Source organism: Prionailurus bengalensis, chromosome E4 (assembly GCF_016509475.1).
Source record: "Prionailurus bengalensis isolate Pbe53 chromosome E4, Fcat_Pben_1.1_paternal_pri, whole genome shotgun sequence".
Lineage (NCBI taxonomy): Eukaryota > Metazoa > Chordata > Mammalia > Carnivora > Felidae > Prionailurus > Prionailurus bengalensis.
The window spans coordinates 31,219,406-31,236,399 of NC_057360.1; the positions used below are offsets into that span (position 1 = coordinate 31,219,406).

General features: G+C 44.1%; 1 long non-coding RNA gene across 1 annotated transcript; it reads right to left on the reverse strand.

Annotated features, from left to right (window-relative positions):
- Window positions 1-2,036: 2,036 nt before the first annotated feature.
- Window positions 2,037-14,689, reverse strand: LOC122476051. The gene is made up of 3 exons (XR_006295375.1): window positions 13,331-14,689; window positions 4,562-4,648; window positions 2,037-2,425 (listed from the first exon to the last, which is right to left on the reverse strand). It is a non-coding gene; the product is annotated as an uncharacterized LOC122476051 (long non-coding RNA).
- Window positions 14,690-16,994: the final 2,305 nt, after the last annotated feature.

The window sequence follows — 16,994 nt, forward strand, 5'->3', positions numbered from 1 at the left end:
CCCAACAGAAAAATGGGTTGAGGATCCAGAGAATCCACAAAATAAAAATTACAAATGGCTAATGAACAGCTTTTAAAAACGTTATAATGAAATAAATATAATGAAAGAAATGCAAATTTAAACAAAAAGATTTCATTGTTTTCAGCTATTAGATTGGCATAGATTTTTATTTTTAGCGATATGTTGAACTCACATTTAATGTTACCTAGTAAGGGTAACTATAATTATATTCTATGACCCTACAATTCCATTCCTTATTCCTCCTCAAGGAAACTTTGCATCTGGGCATAAGTAGACACATGGGAGAATGTTTGTAACATCTTTATTTGTAATAGCAAACACTGGAATGAACCCAAATATCCATCAATAGGTAGATATATAAATTATGATATATTCACAATAGAACACTATACAATGCTAACAACAAATGATAACAGATACAGGTAGCAACATGCATGAAGTTGAGTGTATGAAGTTAGTCACTCTGATTCCATTTATATAAATGTTATGGTGTTCCAAGTCAGAATATTGGTTCCCTTTGGAAGGACGTAGTAACCGGGTCAGGGCTGAGGTGCATTTCTATGGCACTAACAATGTTGTGTCTTGATCTAAGGATGTGTTCATTCTGAGAAAATTCATCAAGCTAAACCTTCATGATAAGTGCACTTTTTTGTATGCATGATATACTTCACTTGTAAATGTTTTTTAAAAGCAAGTCCTCAAAGAATACACACACAAAGCATTATTTCATTTACATGAGGAAAAAGCATGCAAAACTAAGTCATATATTGTTAAAGAATATGAGCATATGTGGTGAAACTAAAGAAAAGCAAGGGGCTGGTAGAGACTCAATTCAGGAAGGTAGATTCTTCTGAGGAGCAGGATGGGGGCTTTGGGTGGTTATGATCTTTTAGCTCTTAAGCTAGATGGTAAATTCACAGATGTTTTATCAGTCTTTATGTCCTTCACATGTTAGAAATATCATTTTCATGTATTTAATAGAAACAAAATTAAAATTGCTTTTTAATTTTTTTTTTTTTTTTTTTTTTTTTTTTTTTTTTTTTTTTAGAGAGAGCACAAGCTTGAAAGGGGCAGAAAGAGAGGGAGACAGAGAATCTGAAGCAGGCTCCAGGCTCTTGGGCTGTCAGCACAGAGCCTGATGCAGGACTCAAAGCCACAAACCATGAGATCATGATCTGAGCAGAAGTCAGACACTTAACTGGCTGAGCCACCCAGGCATCCTTAAAATTATTTTTAAAAGACTTTGACACAATTGCTGTTGGGAGTCCCCTGCCAATGCATTGGCCCCTGCCAATTAATGTATTGATATACATCAATACAACTTTTCTAGAAAGGAGAATGTCTCTCCTATCCATGTAAAAAATCTACTTCTTCTAAGAAGTTTCCCTAAGATAGAGACAAGAGAGCAAAGATATTATAAAAGAACATCAAACGTGGTTTAGTAAGACAAAAATTGGAAACAATATAAAGTTTTGTCAGTAGGAATTGATCAAATTACACTAACTCCATAAAATAGAATACTATGTAACTATTAAGATTGATCATGATGATGTACATCTTTTGATGTCCATGGACATAGGTTCACTATAGATTCTTGCATAAAAAAAAGTCAGGTTATGAAACAGTATGGTATGATCTCATATTCTTAAAGCTGTATCTTTTCATGTATAGGTGTGTAAGTAAGAATCTGGGAAGTCTATCAAAATATTAATAAGGTAGCTTTTTCTAAATGGTACGCATAATTACTTTAAAAAATCAAAAGGTTTGTTTTAATTTTTTTTTTTTTAAGGGGCGCCTGGGTGGCGCAGTCGGTTAAGCGTCCGACTTCAGCCAGGTCACGATCTCGCGGTCCGTGAGTTCGAGCCCCGCGTCAGGCTCTGGGATGATGGCTCAGAGCCTGGAGCCTGTTTCCGATTCTGTGTCTCCCTCTCTCTCTGCCCCTCCCCCGTTCATGCTCTGTCTCTCTCTGTCCCAAAAATAAATAAACGTTGAAAAAAAAATTAAAAAAAAAATAATAAATAGGACGCAGTAGGAAAAAAAAAATCTCCCAGCTGCTAACTTTCCAAGGTACATCACAGGCATGGAAAAAGAACTTAAAAATATATTTTCTTATCACTGAAATCCTAACACATGAATGGAAACCCCCCGGAGTGCAAGGCCCACCTACATTGCATACATATTTAGTGTGGCCGGATACAGGTTTACAAAAACATTTCTTAAGCTCCCTGGGTCCATTCCCCTCTCCTTTGTCCAACTTCTTTCAGAGATTATCCAGCAGGGAAGGCATTTGAATGTTCAAGAGCTTCAGCTGCAAGCACATTCACATGTGTGTCGACATTCCATAGCTGTTTATCAGGGCAGGGCCTCCCAGAGGGCAGGAACGAGGGCACCGACTGAAGGACACCTGATGTGGAGTGCAGGGGGATAGGTTTCCACACCCTGAATGCTTTGATCCCTGGGACTGCCGGCCTTGACTCTGCACCCTTCCCCACCTCACCAAGACCATCCCCCAGTCCTTCATGAGTGACTTTAGGCGGCCAGTGCAATGAACTAACAAACTCTTCAGACAGGAGGCTACTCACCTGTAGGCAACCACTGAAGGTCTCTGCCAACTGTGTCCTCAGGGGCGAGCTGTCACCCTCCACACCCACCACCTTCTGTCCAGGGTCCATGCCCCCAGCTCATTCTCAACTCTCTCCAGAGCCTCTGGACTCTCTGTGCCCAAAGAGCTGGTTCAGAAGTTCAGAAGGTCAGCCTGGGCCTGGAGAGAGTCTGCTCAGGGTGTATCCACGGACTGTAGGCCCCGATTGCTCTCTGTACCCTTTCCCAACGGTGTGTCCCCTGTGGGGTCCCTGGGGACACAGGCAGTGGGGAAGCCTGAGGGCAGAGAAAGCCACTAAAACATCCCACAGGAATTTCCCTTTCATCCTTGTGGTGTCGTTGTTAAAGCAGATAGATGATTAAACGTGAGTAGAGTCTTAATATTGTTTACCCCAGAAACGTGCAAATTCACTGTTTTTGTCAATACGTTCAATCAAATTACTTCAGCTACATCAATGTTCACTGAGTGCCTGAGGAGGGTCAGGGATTCGTTAAGCCTATGGGAAGTAGAAAGGGCATTCTTGCCCTCCATGGGCTTCTAGAATCATTCGAAATATGAAATAAAATAGAAGCTTTTATTGTTATTTTTACCATGGCGGTGTAGAAAGCAACAGGGAGAAAAGATCAATTCACTTTCAGATTCTATATATTGAATCCTGAGAACTACCAAGTTTTCTGATTCCATTTCAATTCTGTGAGTGTGTGTGTGTGTGTGTGTGTGAACCTCCCCTCCAGGGGGGCTGCCACTAATGGGTCTGCCTCTCCAGACAGCCTCCTTTCTTTGTGTCTCTATATTTCAAATTCCAAATTCTTAGAAGAGAGAACCCGAGCAGGTCACTGCATAAACATGGCTGCCTGGACCACACCGAGGGGTGTGGTGAGCGGATGTGTTTGGAGGGGGTTGGGGCAGGTTGAACTGTACCCCGAGAAGATAACAACTGAGCAGATAACCCAGTATATGTCTACAGCCGTCCTGAAATGTGTACCATCCTTTCTTATAAGAGTCACCTCACTCACTACAATGTGAAAAGCAGAAGGCACAGAGGTGACCAATGATCGCCTTCATATTTTACACCATGTTGTAAATTCCATTTGTTTATCTCTCTCTGATGGTAAAAAAGCATTATGTAATCACTCACTGTTATGTGATAGTACAGTCGGACGTCTTTTCAAGTAAGGTATGCTGCCCTTAGGTATGCTATATGGTACTATAAGGATCACGTATCCAGATTCTGAGTCATTCACTTAGCCAACACGGAGTAGCAACTACGTGCTGACACATGGTGGCTTTGCTTGAGGAATCCACAGCGTAGGGTAGGCATCCATGATATATAGCATCGAAGTGATATGAGCCATGAAAAATTGAAATTCATCTTATTATTTAACTCCTGGCTTGTCCTAGAGAGACTACGCAAGGAATCCTGGTTTTCAAATACACAAGCTTCCTTAATTGGGACTGAGCATAGTTGGCCACTCCAGCAGCAGGCCCGGGAGCAAATATTCATTGTAAGTCTACACTATGCAGAGCTCACATTATACTTCTGGGGACATCAGAGAAAGCGGCGGGGGGAGGGGTTCTATTTCCTGTCCTTGGGAAGAAGCTGACAGTCTCCTAGAAGAGGCAGTTATGTACTGGTGGCTCCAGAATTTCGATACAGGAAGGATTTAGGCCCCTCATTGGTTGGGAAAGGGTGGGCTTGGGGACCCAGCTTGTCATCTTTGCACAGAATTTACCTGAACTAGGGGAACATCAGCTGTTCATGGCCAAGTAAAAGGTGAGTGTGTGGAGGGACGGGGTGCTGATAGAGTTGAAGAGAGGGTGGCTAACATCTCCCAACCCTGCTCCGCATTAGGCCTGGGTAAAAATGCATCCTACATGTATGAAAGGAACATCAAAACATGCACACAAGAGTCAAGGAACTTGGCCTTTGGTACTCACTTTGCCACTTACTGACTGGGCAAGTCATTTTCCTCTCTGGGCTGCAGTCAGGGCTCTGCTGGCCTGCCCATAGCACTCCAGGAGGTCCTGAGGACAGATACGAATGGATGTGAACCAAGAAAATATTGTCAAACCAACCTCAGTTAAAGGTCCCTGCTCACCTGGTTGGGATATACAATCTTGATTTCAATGACCTGGCAGAATCCACCTAGTTGCCCAAAAAGCCAGAGGAGTTTTACAGTGGGGAGTGTATATAGACAAAAAGAAGGAAGAGGGAAGAATAACCAAATCTGAATGACTGAAAGAGCATTTCATTGTTTAATTATAAATTTACCCAACCAACCACTGATATGATATAATATGATATGATATATGTGTGTGTATATATATATATATATATACACACACACAATTAATGATACAAAGTGTTGGCTTCTAATTCCTTTCTTACCAAAAAACTAGAAAGGACCCTGAATCAACTATGACTGAGAGACAGGTATAGAGGTACGGGGTTATTATATACGGGAAGAGAACAGAGGTTGGGGTCACTCCAAAGTGTCTGGTATCCCAAATCTGCCACTTACCAGCTGTGCCACCTGAGGCACGTTACTCGAAATTGCTGGATCTCATTTGTAAATTTGTAAGTTTGAGGCAGCACAGCCTCACTCATGGGGTCGTTGTGAAGATTAAATGTTAAAACACCCCGTTGTAGATGCTCAATACTGGTAGCTACTTGCTTTATTCTTGCTTGTAATAAATTATTCTTCCTCTCGCATGGTCCAAGTTCCCTCAGTACTCACTTGCTGTTCATGTCCCATGTCAACTGGGTAACAGTATCCTTTTTAAAATTTAGGTTGCCTAATTCTATATGAAGAAAATTCTGCTGTTAGACTTGTTCTTCTCTTGGACAGAGTCCCAACAGAGGCACAAACCACCATCCCTGGCTTCTTCCTACAATGGTGGCACAGCACCCCATGGCCACATGGCTCCAGCTGGAAGAGTTAATACTGCCAGAGGGATTGGATGGAAATAAGCAAGAAGCAGCTTCCAAATTACGGGTAACCCCTAAGGTTGCTTCCAAGCCTGACACACCACAGTTTTAAGATTTTTCTCTGTTGACTTCATGGATCCAGATAGACTTGCCAAAGCCTAGAAAGGCCAGCTGACTCAACAGAGGTTGCACATTGAGCAATGGCTGGGCAGGGATTAGTAGTTCTGGACTTTGAGCTATTATCACAAAGCTGGAAGAGACCTTGAGCCCATCACAGTGGAAATTTCAAACCCATGCCTGCAGCGTTCAATGGGCCAATAGTATGCCATGTTGATTTTTTAAATATTGCTTGGTAATTTTCAACTCAAATAGTTTTTACTATATTAATTCATTTTTAAAATATTTATTTACAACACACAGTACCCATTAAGTTCTCTTTTTTGTTCTTTAATGACATTTCCTAGATGGAAATCAGGAGTGGGAGCCTCTGGGTAGGACATCCTGGCCTTTGCCTTAACTGGATTGCAGTGTGTGTTAAACCTCTAGACTGCCTGCAGTCTTGTGATTGGGAGGGAGAGCAGGAAATAGTGTGAAAGTGAGTCAGACTGAGGTCGGGGGGAAATTGGCATGAGACAGCAAATAGCACAATGGTAAGGTGATCAGGAACAGAGTCAGGTCTTCCCACGAACACATGGGCGAGCCGGGAGAAGATGAAGGAGTTGTAGTGAACAGAGAGGAGGAGAATTACAAAGACAGATGGACTGAGTGTAGGTACCAAGCAAAGAAAGGAATCGGGAAGCTTCTGTGTCTGGGTCCACCCGATGCCACTTGTATGAGTCAGAATTGAACTCTGGAAGCAGAACTACTATGACTAGTACAGAATACGGAATTTATCATAATAAATAAGCTCTTTCACAATGGGGGTGTGGAGCTGGCAGAGTAAAAATCTAAAAGATCACAGAAGTCACTAACCAGCCTTGGTGTGGCTGAACCAAGTGGAGCTTACAGAAAGCAAGGCAGGTCGAGCTGTGGAATGGGGCCTTCCAGGGCTCATGCAGAATCTTTGGAAGGATTGACTCTTTGGAGTTGATTGGCTCTTTGCAGCTCTTGCCTCTGTGAGTTTGCAGCAAAATGTCTGAGAGTGGGCATGGGGTCACTGTTGGTCAGCAGGGCTGGCAGTCCCAGAGGGGCAGGGAAGAACGGGGACACACAGGAGCCTGGCTGAATCTCCGTGCCTCTCACCAGCTCCAGCCAACAGTGGCCTTCAGCACAAGATGGTGGCTGCTTCACTGCTGCCCTCACCGTCTCATGCCACTTCACTTCTAGCCACCCTAACCAGAGTCATTCAGGGAAGGGGGTGCTGGGAAACACAGTTCCCAGAATAATCAAGGTGACCATCCAGCAATCCCACACTGTGATCTGGGAAAGACAGGAACACACTCAGTTCTGAGATTCACAGACACATTTTTGAAGTTTCAGAAAAGTCGATGGTAGAGAGGAATGCTGTCAAAGTGTTTCTGTCCATCAAGACTCTGGGTTGCAAGTGACAGAAATTCTAATACAAACTGGCTTAAGTAAAAAAAAAAAAAAAAAGAGGCATTGGGCAAAAATCTTGGGGCAACTCAAAGAATCAAAAGAATAGTTGCCGGATGATGCCAAGTCAGACAAAACTTGACCCCATAAAAAACATACTCTTTCATTTCCTTCTCTCTCTTACAACCTCATCTCTGGATGGCAGCCTCATCCTTTCCACCTTCTCATGTGGCAGCTCTGGTGTCACAGTTATACAGCCACTCGACCAGAAAGAAAAGACAGTTTCCCCACCAGCTTTATTTTTTTAATCCCTGATTATTATTATTATTATTATTATTTTTTGATCAGTCCTTGGATAATCCCCAGACCAATTGCTGTGGCCAGGTGAGTAGGATGTTATTATGGTTAAATAAGTCAGGGGACAGGTCCACCCCTGTGGCCTCAGAGGAACAAGCCAGGGTACATTGGTCAGCCACCCAGAACCATGCAGAGGAAGAAAGGCTTTCTCCCAAGGAATGAAGCTCCATTCCCAGAAGAGGGGAGAGATGTGCTGGGCAGACAAAAGTACCAACTGTCTCCATTGGTGTCTCAGGGACTGAATGAAGTGTTCCCCCAAATTCATTCTTCTCCTTCTGGTTCATTTTCTTTAATGTTATAGCTGCTGCAGCCAGTTTCTGACCACACTTAACTGGTATTCCAAAGAGAACTGCTCCAGGGAAGGAAATGCTTGGTGAGGGTGACGATCAGGTGACAACAATTATCTGAGAGACCTAGCGATTGGACAGTTTGCTCAGAGCCATTCAATTACTTTCAAAGAGGAACTAGGACTCTGACAGAATATTCCCCAGGGAATACATTAGCAGGCTGGTTTATAGATCGCCCTGTGGAGATTTGGGTTACTCTCTCCATGGCCCAATCAGATGGTTTTCCTGGACCTGAAAGGACAGAACAGGGGCAGCGTTGTTACTCAGAGGTCAAAGAATATAAGACATTACTTGGAATCTGACTTCAGCATGGAGATGGGTTGAGATGATTCATGATGTGTGTGTGTGTGTGTGTGTGTGTGTGTGTGTGTACTTTGAGGTAAAAGGAGTGTCACTGAAGTAACAGACATCTTTTCTAGGAGGAGGAAAGGAATCTGAGATTAGGGTTCCGGGGGCTCTGAAAAAGGCAGGCAATTTCATTGTTCTGTAGGTTATCTGTTAACCACCTTAATCAGATAATCTGAGACTTCTTTTTGGCTAATAATATCATTTATTTCTCCTCTCCTATTTGTCTTTTATACTTTGTCAGTGGTTTCCATGTTTGGCTGTGCATCAAAATTACTTATGGAGCTTTTTAAAGAGTTTCCAGACACTGGGTCCCAGCCCCAGTATCCCCCACTCCCTATTTCAAGTTCTATGAAGGATTCCAGTGCACAGGCAGAATGGAAAACAGCTCTTCGTGCTGTGAAGTGCTCTCCATTCTTCAGAGAGATTTTGTGTGCTTCGTCTTGCCTGATACCCAGGGCAAGACCAGGCTGGGAAACTAAGGATATGGTGGTTAAATGTTGTTTTTAAGGTCAGACAGCTTGTACAGGCTGGAACCAGGTGGGCTGGAACCTGGGTTCTTTTGCTCCTGACCCAATCAAAAACGGCATCTAGGGTTTGGTCTTGACCTACCATAGAGAAGCAGCAGAGAAAAGAGGCCTGACTAATAAGAATAGGTCTACTTCCGTATGTAATCAAAATACTCTTAGGCAGTATCCATAAATGAGTACCTCCTACAGGCAAAGCCCTTCCCCAAATGTACCATCCATTAACTTTTCCTGCTTTGATGATTACTGCTGTGGGATGTTTGAAAATCTGCTTGACCTCACTGTTCATTGGTTTCTTCATCTATACAATGAGAATCGTGGATTTGGGTTCCTTCTACTTTCTTTCTAGATTATTATATCTGTTCGCTGAATAGCCCTTGGACATGATGTGATTGCAAGGGCTGAAAAGAGCCCTCTATTTTCTTAATGTCTATTGATTCTTTGTCCCTATGTTGCAATGTGGTATAAGAACATGCTTCAAATGTGATAAACCCTAGACAAGATGCATTACGACTCAGTCTCATGCAAGTGAAAAATGAAAATGACTGACAGCGTAGGGAGGGGGGAGTGTGCAGAACAGAAAGCAGGGAGGCTGTAAATCCATGAAGAGGAGTGGGGAGAAATTGCTGGAGGTGATAAAAGAGAAGGGTGGCAGCAGCAAATGTGGCTGATTTATTTTGCCTGAGGTAGGGAGGTCCTAGATGGGTTATCGGATGCCAGTTTAAACTCTGCTCCCTTACTTTTACCCTAGCCCTTCTGGAAGACCTCAAGATCCTTCCCCCTCAGATCCTTCACTATCCCAATCCCAGTAACCATGAAATAGACACTAGTATCTTAAATGAACGAAATATTTCTGTTGGCCCTTGCCAAGAGCTGGAACGAGGAACCCAAAAGCAAAGAAGGTAATACAAAGAGAGACACAAACCCAGAAGAATGGTGTCAGGAAGGTGAAAGCCCCTACAAAGGTGGGCCTTGCCAATCATGACCAGGGCAATAAAAAGGCCCACTGGGTCATGTTCAGAGCAAGAAGATGGGCTAGACCCACAGTTTGGGAAACAGCACAGTGTTAACAAGTGACAAAGAGACAGAAGAGACACTAAGGTCCTAAGTACTTGCTCTCTTTCCTCTATTGGAGACACAACCAGGTCTCTGAATGCTCAGGCTGAGCTCAGGATCTGGCACACAGTAAGAGTACAATAAAAATTTCTTCAGGGAATGGAGAATGAATGGGAGGAGGATAAAGAGGAGAATGCCCCTGAAGTTCAACAGAGAGCCCAGGATGTTTGCAAAAGTGTGAGAAAAGAGTCTGTGCTATCAATTCAATCCAAATCAGGAGCAAAAGTTCACTGTGGTAATCAGCTCCGTAGGAAACAGACTGAGATGGCGATTGGGCCAGTGAAGGGGATAGAAACAGGATTGAACGGTAATGCAGATGCAAAAAATCTCAGGTCCGCCCCCATAGACTGGCTCTTTAGAGTTGGCTCACCCTGAGGCTAGGGGGCTGGGTCTACCTCATCAACCAGTCAGGGATATAGGCTATGCTCCCGGACGAGGTGTGACCTTGGACCACCTATGAACTGTCAGCAGCCAACACTCCCAAGAGCTGAGGGAATGAGTGACTCAGTCTTGAAGAAAGAATGTGTGGGCACACCATGGCACCCACAAATAATTAATCCCACCTCCTTATTTTACAGGTGAAAAAAGTCCAGAGATGAAATCACATAGCCGGTTAACAGCCAAGCTGGGACATCTCTCGAAATGGTTATTAGAGTGTTCCCACAGGCCTCGTGTACGTGGAATTTGGCATGGGATTTGATGGAGCTACCAATATGGACGAAAAGGAGAAAGGGAGGTTAGATCAATGGTTCCCAAATCTAGCTGCTATCAGCATCGTGTGTGAAGGGTTACTAGAAGGCAGATTCCTGGGCTCCATTTTCAGAGAGTCTCTTATGAGGGAGTCTGGCACAAAGCCTGAGAATCTGTATTTTTAACAAGCGCCCACATGATTTTATGTGGCACATCTCCCAGCCTGCGCCTGGGAACCAGTGTATGAGAAAATAAGACATTGCTGAATAATCTGTACAAAGTATTGTCAAATGATGTTATCCTGGAAGGAGATCTCATCTGGGTTCAAGAGGCCTCACTTAAGTAACCTCTGCATCCCACATGGGGCTCGAACTCACAACCCCGAGATCAAGAGTTACATGCTCCACTGACTGAGCCAGCCAGACGCCCCAGTAATTTCCATATTTTGAAAAAATATATGAAGATTTAAAATGAATATGAGCCAAAATTGTGATAGTTCTACCAAAAGAAGAAGAAGAAGAAGAAGAAGAAGAAGAAGAAGGTGAAGAAAGAAAAACACTAGCTCAAATCTACACAGCATTAATCAAATCAGAGCAGCTACATGTGGAACAAAGGTCCTAATCCTACTCCCCTCAGCAATCAGACCACACTGAAGTGTTACATGCGTGCTGGATTCTGAACTCTAAGAAAGATTCACAAAGGGAAACACAACATATGAAGGCGTGAAAGGGGAGACAAAGGGTCTCTAAACTGTTTCTCGTGGAGAAGGATTTAAGTATACTTGGGTTGAAGAGGCTTAGAGGAGTCATGATACAGTGACCTGAGCCCTCATTCCAAATGCAAGGAGAGGTGCCATGGGGAAGAGGCATTAGTATTAGTCCTAAAGAAGTAGGAACATTTTATGGAAGTGACACAAAGGCAGATGTGAGATTCTTCAAACAAAGAAGAACTTTCTAGGTTGTAAAAGAAGAAAGTTGGAATGAGCTTCCCAGCAAGGTAATAAACTCCCTGTGCAAGTAGAGACCAGATGCCCATGTCTCAGGGTTCCTAGAGAGAGAAATTCTGCCTTGGGGAGGTGCCTGACCTAAGACCCTTCCCAAATCCCTTCCAAATCCCAGGCTGTATGACCGTAGGCTTACATGGGAGTGAAAATAAAACATATGACCATTTATTTAGGAAGCTTCAGCCTTGTCTTGGCTAAAGGCAGTGGCCCAAAATAAATGAGTTCTTGAGATTCCTCTAATGAGTCTATAAGTGGATATTGCCCTTGCTGCGAAAACATGATAAGTCAACAAATATCATCAAGTGAACAATAGATACACGACAATGTCTGGAGTATTAAGATGTGGTCTCTCGGACCACAGGTTTAAAGTTGTTTTTTTTTTTTAATGCTTATTTATTTCTGAGACAGAGACAGAGCGTGAGCGGGGGAGGGGCAGAGAGAGAGGGAGACACAGAATCCGAAGCAGGCTCCAGGCTCCGAGCTGTCAGCACAGAGCCCGACTGGGGCTCAAACCCACCAACCGTGAGATCAGGACCTGATCCGAAGTCGGTTGCTCAACCGACTGAGCCACCCAGGTGCCCCTCAGACCACAGGTTTAAAGTTTAATAAAAGAGGAAAGACACATAATCACTGTATAAACTTAACATTCTTAAATACTGTCATTACAGATGAGTACCTGTGGGCCTGGCAGGGGCCCAAAATGTAAATGATTGATTTGTAATAGCAAAGAGAGCTTGAGGTGGGGAGAGCTTCCAGTTGCAACTAAGAGATGAGAAATAAGAGCCTGGGGGGCACAGTTGGGGGGGGGGGGAGGCAAACGAAGAGAGGCCTTGCTCCATAGCTTTGTGTTAACGTGAACAGCTCTGGTGAAGGAAAGAAGGCTGCGTGCCAGTCTCCTGGGTTGGGCTTTCCTAAAAATAGATCACATTCTATATTTACTATAATTGTAACCACTTTCATTTACTAAGGATCTACTATATGGTAGTTGCTTCACATATATTGGCTCATCAAATCTAGTCAGTAACCAGGTAGAGCAATGCCTATTATTTTCAGGGATCAGGGTCCAGAGGAAGGAGCAACGGCCGACCTCCTTTGGCGCGCCTGCCTCACTCACACGAACCTTGGAACTGCCCCTTGCCTCAGCAGCCATCTGTTTAGCATGAACCCTGCTCTCCTGCCCTCAGCTGAGTCCGAGCTCTCCCCCCAGGCATCCGGAACTGTGTCCAAAGAGAGATCTAAGCTTTCCGTGAACTGTAAAATAGACACAAGGACACTGTGGGTAGCCATATTCTGTTATGCTGAGACAGAGAACAGAAGAGACAGAAAGACAGACAGAGAAATCAGATACGCAGAGAAAAAGAGACAGGGAGAGTGCACCACGTGCTGCCTGGTAAGCAGTCACCACTTCCACGGCTCTTCCACTTCCGTTCTTTCCTGGGACCTGGATGCCTTCCTGCCCTCCAGTATTAAGAGACAGCCCTCTATCTTTAAGTTAAGTTGACCCTTTTTGCATACACTAGCTTGAGCATCTATTCCTGGCAACCAGTAAGTTTTGAACTAATACGGTGTTTTGTCCATCTGTTAACCAAGGGGCCAGTCTTCCAACTTAGGTTCGTCCATGGGGATCTCCCAGCCCCTTTCTGTCTGCTCCAGAGTGGCAGTTTTAGGGTAACACTTCCTAAAAGGAGGTTTGGCGGGACGGCTTGCTCTCTGCTTCATCAAGGTGGTTTCTGTGCCCGTCAGGGGTCATCTGTCTCATAACCAGCTGCGCTGATGAGGGGAGAGGGCTGTTCAGCAGCTGCTCAACTCGCTCAGACCGTTTAATAGTTCCCCACATCACATCGCCCCCAGAACGTGCACCTTTCCCATGATGTTGTCGCTCTCCAGGTTTCAACGGCACGCCACAGAAACAGATGCTTTGGGAACTTGGGTTCCTAAGCCCCTAGCAGCTACGGCAGCATCTCACCCTGGACTTGCTCCCTATACACTGCTGCTGTCACCCTTGCTAGACCTTCTCGAAAGCCTCTTCCTGGCTCTGCCCACAGGCTCCCCACCTCATTGGAATCGCCTGAACCTTGTACCAATGTCGGTGAGAGCTCTGATGACATGTTCCTGCTTCGTCTTCCAAGCTACCTGGCTTGGAAGGGCCTTGGGGCAGGGTCTGCGTCCTATTTGTTTTTGTGTCTCTAGCCCCTGTCGCAGTGGATGGCACATGGTTGGTGCTTAATAAGCGTTTGTGGACGAATCATTAAACCAACGCATTTCTCTCCTGGACTCATTTCATTCACGGTCTCTTCACACGGCTGTGCTGACACACCAGCAATACTGTTTTACTTCACTAATATCATTTCTTTTGGGACAAGTTTTTCTTCCCTGTTTTGTCCTTGTCTGCCTGACAGGCTGTAAAGCGAAGGCCTTCCTCTCGCTCTCTTTCTCATCCCTAGCACAAGGCTTTACGAACAACTGGTGTCGATTCGTGGGGGCTTGGGGGTGTATGTTTTGTGTTTGTTTTACAGAGCTCAAAATAATGATACCGTGCTTATTCTTTCACAGGTAGTTTCTCTGATGGCAGTTTCTTCACTGTCTTGTCCTTTTCCCTCCTCTCCTTGTGGCCGGCCCCCTCCTGACAGTGGACATACAGGGCTTTGGATTCAACGTGAATGAATCCATTACACAACCAGACAGGAATTTACTCAAACGTCCAGGAATAGAGATATCTATTTAATTGGCCTCATTGAACTTGGAAAAATCTATCGCATCACGTTCCTGAACTTTTTGACAGAGCAAACAAGAACCTCCCAAGTGGCCACTGGGAGATCGCCGCCGTCCCCACCAGTCAGGCCGCGGCTGCGCACAGCGCACTAGGCGAGCTCCCCCGCCTCTGGCCCCAGCTGCTGAAGGTCTTTCACAACAAGGCAGAGACAGTGGCTTGAGAAGATGGAATTGGAGCAGAAGGGGGAGAACAGGAGAGGGGAGAGGCTTGCCAGCCAGCAGAGGCCTCCATGAGTGAGAAGCAGCTCCGTGGGGGTTATATTGGCCACCCCCACCTCATGGTGGCCAGGGTACTGCTCCCCGGTGGGCAACCCTGAATGCAACTTCGGTGCTGCTGCCTTGCCCTCTGAGTCTTTGGGTTCTCTGGGAGGCAACAGCCCCCTCTGCATCACATCACCTTCTTTTTAGGTGAACCGAGGCACCCGCCGGAGAGGAATAAATATGACAGGAGAGAGGGAAACTGACATTTAAGGACCTACTTTATACCAGGCACTGTTGTAGGCTCTTCCTTTCTCTCTCCTTTCCCTTCTTCCCTCCCTCCCTCCTTCTTTTTCCTTTTCTTTCTCTCTTTTTCTTTCTTTCTTTCTTTCTTTCTTTCTTTCTTTCTTTCTTTCTTTCTCTTTCTTTCTTTCTCTTCCTTCCTTCCTTTCTTTCCTTCTTTCTTTCTCCCTTTCTTTCTCTTCCTTCCTTCCTCTTTCTTTCCTTCTTTGTCTCTTTCTCCCTTTCTTTGTCTTCTTTCTTTCTTTCTTGGAATACAACTTTCTAAGAGCCTATTTATGAAATTTTAGGTATCTTCAATTACTAATAATGAACTAATTAATTTCTTTTACTATGTCTGGCTTGCTAGATATTATTCAAAATCTCAATGGCCCAGCATTTCAGCAAAATGCTTGTGACATTGTTCAGCTTCTCAGCTAATAATATACACGAGGGAATTTCCTTTTGTTTTTCTGATCTTCTATGTAGCTCTGAGTGTATGATCAATATCTGTAATCTCATTCTATTCTCAGAGCTGAAAAGTAACTTGAAAGCTTCAGATGGAAATTTTGGGGATAATATAACTTCAATTGCCTACTGATATCTGTTCTCTCCTTTATCCTTGCCACATCTCCCAGCCTTCCTTGATATAATGGCCACGTGGCTAAATTTCTTCCAAAAAAAAGAAAACTGTGAGCAGAAGGGCCGTATGCCATAGGCCTCTACCTGTGAACAGGCTGTGCCTCGTTCTTATTCTTCCCACCCACGGGGATCCAAATAAGGTCATGACTTAACTTTGACCATGCAGACAACATCAAGGCCTAGGCGATGGAGAAGCCACAAAATGGAAGAAACTTCGATCCTTAAATGTCAGGTAGATCAGAGCCCCCCACTGCCTGGAGCACTCACCTTGGACTGTCACCTGACAAAGAACTAAACTTCTGTCTTCTCTAAGGCATGGGATTTTTGATGGGTCTCTTTGTTAGAGCAAACTAACCTCACCCTAATGAATACAGAAATTGGTACCAAAAGTATGGTATTGTTATTATAAAAACCAAAAATATGTGGCATTGGCTTAGCAGTTGGGAGATAAGATAATTGATGTGGTTTACTAGAGAGACAGTGTCCTTGTTATGCTGGGGCAAAAACTTGTCAAGATTGTCACCTGCCATTATTTGAAGGACAGACCAATTGCCTAAGCCCCTAAATCTACATGAAGTCGTTGCATAAAACCACATTGTTAGTATATACTGGCTGCTCCTTCCTGTTTTTTAGTAATACACTGCAACAGAGTGCTGGCAAACACTGGCCAGACCGCCACGAACCCAGAAATAGGGATCTTTAAAGTCAATTGCCTCTCTACCCAAAACAAGAAGAGATAAAACTATAGTTGTCTAGAGCATTTTTCAAAGGTCAGTTAATACTTCTTAGCCGAACCAAGAGCCAGGCCTGTGGCAAAGGTGAGACTAAGGGTCTAGGAATTTACCCTGAAGCCTATCATTTCAGATGGACTCAAGGTAGCCACTATTAAAATGAGAGAGAGAGAGAGAGAGAGAGAGAGAGAGAGAGAGAGTTATTGATCAATCAAGGAAGCAAAGAAATAAAGCAGCTTTACGAACGATGTTCAGAAAAGAACTTTGGGAATGGTGACTGGTTCATGGAACTGACTGAAGCTTTTACGGTTTTTAGACTTTTACATTGCCAAAGAAACAAGCCTCATCCAGAAAAAAAAAAGTCTCTAAGTCTTCAAGGCATAAAGAAACCCTTGGCCTTGAGCCTCTGACATATGCCCTAGTAGGAAGCCAGCTGTGAAATTTGCATGGCATCAAAGAGGGCTTAATCCAGAGCTCACTTCAAATGCTGCCAGGAAGAAAAATAGATGGCAGAATAACCTCAAGAAGGCAAAGCCATCAGCCACGAAGGTCAATGGACATACCTCTTCCATACTCTTTACCACTTCTTGCCAGCTGGGACTAATCACGTTGTTTGCATGTAGCTTTTGGTCATTTTCATTGGCTGATGGTATTCCTTTGTAAGAATACACCATAATTTAGCCATTCTATCTTTTATAGATATTTAGGTTGTTTCTGGGTTTTTTTGTTATCATGTTATGAACATTCTTTTACATATTTCTTGGTGCACAAGCGGACAGAGTTCTCTAGGGTAGATTCTTAGGGGTACAATTAATGGGTCATTAGTTACTCAGTAATGTCAAACTCTCATAGTGATTGTGCCAATTACAGCCCCTCCTACAGTGTATTTGTGTTCCCTTTGT